General features: G+C 44.3%; 1 protein-coding gene across 8 annotated transcripts in view; it reads left to right on the top strand.

The window, feature by feature from the left end:
* Positions 1-4468: 4468 nt before the first annotated feature.
* The window catches only part of NFASC (neurofascin), a 180599-nt gene continuing 177967 nt past the window's right edge, over positions 4469-7100 (top strand). For 2 of the 8 annotated variants that reach the window (XM_043533563.1, XM_043533561.1), the window contains exon 1: positions 4472-4596. The gene's annotated coding sequence lies outside the window, so the exon portion shown is untranslated. Of the gene's footprint in view, positions 4597-7100 lie in introns of all 8 variants that reach the window. The other 6 variants (XM_043533555.1, XM_037885175.2, XM_043533572.1 and 3 more) reach the window with 5 other exon arrangements.

Genomic DNA, 7100 nt, shown 5'->3' with positions numbered 1-7100 from the left:
GCTGCCTAGAAAGGGGAAGAAGGAAAAGCTATCTGTAGGGAAAACAAGAGGAGATCAGGGAGGAAACCATTTGGCTAAAGAGGGGCGAGGACTGTGTGTGCATGCAAAAAGACAATGGAGACAGTATGATTCAAACATTTTAACAGAATTGGTAGCAAAATATTGTACAAAAGGCTTCTGTATACTCTTTTTTTGGATAGGACAAGGGGTGATTTGAGAGATTTGGGCAGGATCTGGCTATGGGAATCAAGTGTTCCATAGTGCCTAGATCATAATATGCTTTCAGTAAAAGCTAAATATCACTTCTCCCACTTCACAGATGGAGAAATTGAGGCACAGCAAAGATGAAGTGACTTGCCAAAGGTCCAACAGTGAGTCTGGGGAACACAGGAATGAAATCCCAGCCCAGAAATGAACAAAATATCAAACACTGACACCACTTGGTTGGCTTTTGATGCTATTGCTTGCAGTCTTGTTCTAAAAGCTTCTTTTAAAAAATACAAATAAGAAATTCTGCCTGGTACCTAAAATTGGAGAGGACACCAGGCCCTTCAATTTAAATTTGTCCGAACTCCCCACTTATATTTTCCTAGCTGCAGACCTGGAATGATTCAATACAGCTCTCTTCCATGGGTAACTTTTTCTAATCTTTCCTGGCTCTTATGTAGCATTTTGCATTGGTGTATCTCAGTGTTTCACAGAGGAGGTTGGTAGCATTATCCCTGCTTTACAGATGGGCTAACTGAGGCACGGAGAGATGAAAGTGACTTGCCCAAGGTCACCCTGCAGACTAGAAGCAGAGCCAAGAATAGAATCCAGGTCTCCCGAGTCCATAAGGTAACTTCTGCAGAAGTATAGTGGCATGCTGTTTAGTAACAAGGACACCAAGGGGCCAGATTCTACTTTCAGTGTCTTTGTATTTTGCATTGATGTGACCCTTAGGGATATCAGTGTTGTACCTTCCAATTTATTCTAAAGTGTATCAAAGAATCATGCCCAATGATTTCAGTGGGGCATTACCTCTGATTTACATGGGGTCCAATTCTGATGTAACCAAAGTATCATAAGCAGCCTCCCAGCTAGCTGATTTCTAAGGGCCTGAACTTGCTCTCCTTGAAGTTAATAGCAAAATACTTAGCAGCAGTGGTACAGGATCAGGACCCCAAAAGTCTCTCCAACTGTCAGAGTAGCCACAAAGTTGGAATATCTACAGATTTTTCCTGGAATGTTTGGCAGCCATGTTTCTTCGTGGGATTACCAGCTGCTGCAGATTTAGTATGTTTTAGTTCCTTGAAATACAGCTTTCACACTGCAGAATAGCAGCAGTTTGAATCTGAGAGGCAAATCTCTGCCCCACATTCATATCCTAAGTAATTGAGCTAATGGTTATGGGGTTCCATGGGTGCCATTTAAAGAAGGTTTAATTTGTAATCTAAACCAGCTTTGATCCTAGTCTGGCAGAGTTGAGGAGCTAATGCCCTACTAGGCCCTGTACCTTAGCTATTTTAAATATTTCTTTGCTATCCATTTGAGAAAGCAACACCACCATTCCAAATAAGTCTGCTCTGCATGGTTCAGCAGACATAAGCATGTTGTTGACCTATTGGTATTTTCCTTGTTTTACCAAGTGACATTTTCTCTGCTAGGATAATAAACACAGGCATGAATATTGACTAAGCAAAAGGTATGGATGGGGAGATACTCTAAAAGTTGCACCCTTTCAGTGAAATCCTAAAAACTATATACAGGGCTTGTCAGCTGCCCATGGCCCTGCTTCAGCAAACCACTTAAGCACATTATTATCTTTTAAGCATGTAATTAATCCCATCCCTATTCAAAGTACTTAAGCACATTCTTAACTCCTTGGGATTTAAGTACTTGCCTAAATATTTTCCCAAATAAGACCCTATATTTGCTGTGGTAAATGTTCATAGAAAAAACTCAATTATTCTGGCAGTGAATTAAGAATGAGAATAAACATCAGAACATTTTTACTATATACAATTCTGTGGGCTAAATTTAGCCATAATGCAACACCAATGAATTTAAGAGAGCTACAGCAGAGGTGATTTTGGCCCTGTGGGATCAGTTTCTTTTCCTTTTCTAGAAGAGGATTCTACTAATCTTACAGTAAAATCTATGTAATTTTAATAGGGGATGACACAAACAGGGTTCCTCAGCAATTAAGGCCAGGGTTCAGCAGAGACTTAAGCACATGCTTAACTTTACACACTGAGTAGTCCCTACTCCGTGTGGGAAACTGAGCACTTGCAGAACATCCTGATCGTGCAGCGAGGCTGGGCAGGCAGAGGGGCCTGCCTGCCTGGAGTTCTCTATAGGATTAGTGACTAAATGGAGTTAATTATCTTAAAAACCTGTAGTATTTAATCAAGTCATGTCTATGTAATCCTATTTAGGATCTGTAGAAACCAGTGGGGTTCATCTATATTTGTATCTTTTCTCCAGTATTGTATTTGTTTTGCCAAAAGGGTGTTGCAGTTTTCATTTCACCCTTGCCCTGCAGGGCTGTGAATCTCAATGTGACAACATTGGGCAAGTGCTTAGAACCTCCAAGTCCGGCCCTGATCTTTGCATTGGCTCCAACAGGACTTTTTGTGGGTGTAAGGGTCTGCCTGCAGGGATCAGAGCACAGGACTGGGACCTTAGAGTGTGGGCTGTCTAGGGCAGGGACTTGTTTGTTACTTGTTTACAGTTAGCATAATGGGGTGCTGATCTTGAGTGAGGGGGTGCTACTGCAATAGAATATGGTTTATAGTTCTATTACTGTTGAATCTGAGTGACGTGCAAAATACAAAATAGCATAAATAGTGAAAAGTCAAGTAGGGTATAGTATTTTTTGTTTTTAAAGGGTCTAAAAGGTCAGTAATAGAGCTAAGGCTGTTATGACATACTTTACAGCATCATGTTAATCACATGGTAGGGAATAAGTGTACAAGGCATTCTCCTATGCCTAATTTTATATCTCTGGGTCTTGATTTAACATCCAATTCTGATAATCTTTTCCCCTTGATATCCAGTTCACCTTCTAAAATGAATCAGTTTGCTTCAAATCTTGTAGCTATCCTTATGGAAATAGTCTTATAGAATGGAATCATTGGGTAATTTTTGTCCTTGACTACAGATGTAGCAGAATGCCTAGGTAATTTCCATAGAAGCCTATTGAGTTTCTGTAGACCCTAATCAACCTTAAATCCTACTTATGCTGTAAAACATAGAGCAGTATGCAGTTAAAGTTCATATAAAGCACCCCTTATCTTAATATCTGAAGACCTTCCAATGATGGGTTGATACAACAGTAGGTCATTCTCCCAGATAACAGGGCTTTGTCCAAAAACAAAGTAGTTCCCACAAATCTTTAAAAGGAGAAAGTGGAGTGCCAATCCAAGCTACTGACTCTCAGCTGGAGCCCAAGATAATGTGGATAAGCCTATGCTAAATGGGCAGCTGTACATGGTTTTCTGGGAGGCTGGAACCTCTGCTTAATCATTAAGCAATCAGATTTCCTCAGAAAACAGCAGTGTCAGTAAACAGGTGAGGATCTTTCACCTGAGAGCCTGGCTCTGCTGTGTATAGACCACTCTAAAAGGCTGCAGGAAGCATCCTGATGGATGAAACTAGAGCAGGCTAGGATCCTTCTGACTGATCATTTTTCACTGGAAAAAATGCTGATTTATTGCAACCAAAGGTGTCTTGTGAATCAGGGTGGATGTTTTGAGTTGACACAACATTCAGGAAAAGTCATGGTCAAAAGGAAACATCTTGACTTTTCAAAATTAAAATTTCTCCTTTTTTGTTTGAAAAGAGTAAGAAGTCTACTACTAGTAAATTAGTATTAATTACTATGCAGTACTAACTACCCTTGATCCCCACTCCTTAACTGCCCTTCATTACCCAGACCCTTCTTCCTCCATAAATTTACCTCTTTCATTAATTTATTCATTAATTTACCCCACCCTATTCATAGATTTATCCTAGTTTAAAAACTCAAATTCAGCAAAACAGACATGACTATGCTGAATTAAATGATAAAGCAGTAAAAGTGCATTTTTACCATCGGGGGGTAGTCAACGAGACCAGCTCCTGCGTTAATTACTCCTCCATTTACCCCATTAACTCTCCCTCTGTTGCCTCATTAATTACTCTCTCCTCCTCATTAATTGCCCCCTCTTGCTCTTGCCCCTCAGGGCAATGACTTCTCTCATTTAATCTCATTTCCTAGGAGGGAGGCAATAACCCCATTCATTAACCCATCCAATGCCTCCGTATTCCCTCTTTGGTAATGACTCTTCACTAATTGCTGCCACCTCCCCTCCCGCCATGTAACCGGTGGTGCAGCGCAGCACAGCTGCGGGACCTGCACCGACGGAGGCGCGCTCCGGCCCCCAGCCCCTTGCCCGTGGGCGCGCAGGCACCCCAGAGCGCGCACGCGGCGGTCGGCGGCGAGCCCGCTGGTCCCTGCCCTACTGCGGGAGCGGGCGGGGGGAGGCTGCCGGAGGATGCGCTGGGCTCGCGTGCAGCCGGCGCGGGGAGGCCAGAGGCAGGCGCGTGCCGAGCTGCAGCCCCGGCCGGGGCCAGGTACAGCGGGGCTGCGGGCGGGCAGGGCCAGGTGCAGAGAGGCGCGTCTCTGAATGGCTGGTTTGCAGCGGGGCTTGTCCCCTTCTCCCTGCTGGGGCTGCGCAAAGGTGGCTCCTGCATCCCTCCCGGGCGGGTCCCTCTTGCCCCGTCTCCTCCTGCTGCTCCCTGCCCCCCAAACTCCCCCCCTGTCCTCTTCCCTGCTGCTGCAGTCCCCATCCCGCCGCGCTCCCTGCGCGGAGCGGATCGCCCTGCGGAGGAGAACCGGGGCTGGATATCTTTGGGGTCCCTGCGTAAGCGGCTGTCCGGCGGCTCCCTTAGCCGGCTGGGGAGGGATATTGATTAACCCTGCGCCTTACAGGGGGATCTGGACAATCCTCTTCAACCTGGCCCCGATTCCATCCCGCTGCGGAGGCGCGCAGCCCTCACCGGCTTCCCTGGGTGCCCTCTCCACCCAAGGGCAGCATCTGGGTGTGACACAGCCTCCTGGGAGGGAGGGTGTAAGTTGGCTTTCTGCCATCTCTGGAGAGTTGAGAGACCTGGTCAGTTGGGGGTCTGGTTCTGTGTCCACTCTAGATGTGGAATCCCACAGAAGTGCCACCCGCAAGACAGCTGCAGAATCTGCTAGAGAGAGAGATTTTCAATCTCTTCTCTCTCCCCCCACCCCCATTCCAAATTTTGTAAAACAAAACCATGCACTGGACAGGTGTCTGCTTTTGGACCCCATGGAAGATCTCTTGGCTCTAATATCTTGCTCTCCCTTCATGAGGGAAATGTGAACATCAGGGCTGGTATCTGATACCAAAAGTTTTTTTGTTTTTTTTCTGTTTTTTTTTGCCTGTGATGTCTAAATGTTGAATGGCATTACAGTATGTGTGTGTGAAAATACTTGTGTCAATTTCTTGGGGGTACTTGGGTGCAGAAAGGAAAGCTAGCATGGACATAAACCATGAGTCTTCTTCATGCTTCAGGGTATGTACCAGCCTCTGACGGGGGAGGGAATTCCCCCCCCCCCCCATGGTTATTTCTTAATTGTTTACCACAGGCTATTTTATTTAATTTAACCTTCCCCCTAAGGCTGCTGGCACAGGCAGGGTACTGGGTTATCTGGCCTACTGACCTAATCCAGTGTGGCTATTATGAAAATAACTGGAGTGTGAGGTTGCAATATGAGCATCGAGGCCTTGCCAAGAAAATACGTTGCTTATAAGATGCTTTATCCCTGTTAACATTGTTTTTTAAATATGCAAGTTCTGTTGTGTCAGTGTGGGAGGCTAGCTGGTATTAGTCAGGTGGTAAGTGCTGAATCATGTGTACTCCTGACTGTACAGCAGGTTTGGCTATTCGCTGTCTCTAGGAAATGTGCCGGAACTGGTCATAATGACATATAAACGCTCTTCCTTTTATTGTGTGTGAACAGTCCATGTCTGCTGTAGGAACCTTTGGGGCCTGAAAGAACAATGTGTTGGTGTGATACAGTGTGATATTTATTTATCTGGTCTTGTCTGCTCCTTGGAAAACATGGACACACAAATAACATGTATGTAGTGGGTGAGATCTTTGAATAAGACAGTGCGAATGATGTGTATGGGGAGGTTATACTAAGGGTCAGAAAGGTAAAGAGAGATGTTTTCACTGAAAATTATTATAGTTCTTTTTAGAATCTGTCTTTGGGTTTTTTGTTTTTTTTTCAAGGTCAGATCCTGTGACTAGCAAGGTTGTCTATTCAGTATTAGTTCTGAAGCGATATCTCCAGCTTTCTCTTTCTGAGAGCAAAGCTATACTAAGTGTGTGTGTGTGTGAGAGAGAGAGACAGAAATCTGGCATACGGCGATCCAGACATCTTACTGTTTTAAGATGAATATGGTGGAGATGCCACTGTTACCTAGATACTCCTAACAAATGCTGAAGACAAAAGCAAAAATTCAAGGATTTTGATTGAGATGCTGGCTCCTTCATTGTTAACCAGGTTTCTGTAAAATGCCTACCCTTTGGCAGACAGTTAAATTGAGTGCCAGCATGGCTGCTTTGTTTCCCCAAAACTTCTTAACACCACAGTCTAGCATGAGAAATAGCCACTTAAATTCAGGATCATGCTATTTCTCTCTTAATTGCTTTGATCTGGAGCACATGCGATCTCCTTTTTATAGATGTGACATGAGAATATTCCATTCACATAGTGTATACAGATAATCTCAGCTAAACATAGAAGTGGGCACAGTCTGCAAAACTTGGAAATGGACTCCTAGTTCAGGGTGGTTCGGGTTTGGAGGGTTGATTTGGGGTCCCATTGTACTCATGTAACATGAAGGGATCCTGGTCCATGACTAGGGCTTGTTAAGGGCTACAGTAATAATTAATAACAATAGTGGTGCCTATTGCAGCAAAAAGTTTAGTTATTTTATTTTCTCTCTTGCTCTAGAACGTGGAACTGTCATCTCTGGGCCTTTGTCCACGTTACTCGCTACCTGTCCATTTCTGAATCCAAGATAGAAATGCCCTCTTGG

This window comes from Chelonia mydas, chromosome 21 (assembly GCF_015237465.2).
Source record: "Chelonia mydas isolate rCheMyd1 chromosome 21, rCheMyd1.pri.v2, whole genome shotgun sequence".
NCBI lineage: Eukaryota > Metazoa > Chordata > Testudines > Cheloniidae > Chelonia > Chelonia mydas.
This window is presented reverse-complemented; position numbering and strand designations above follow the sequence as displayed.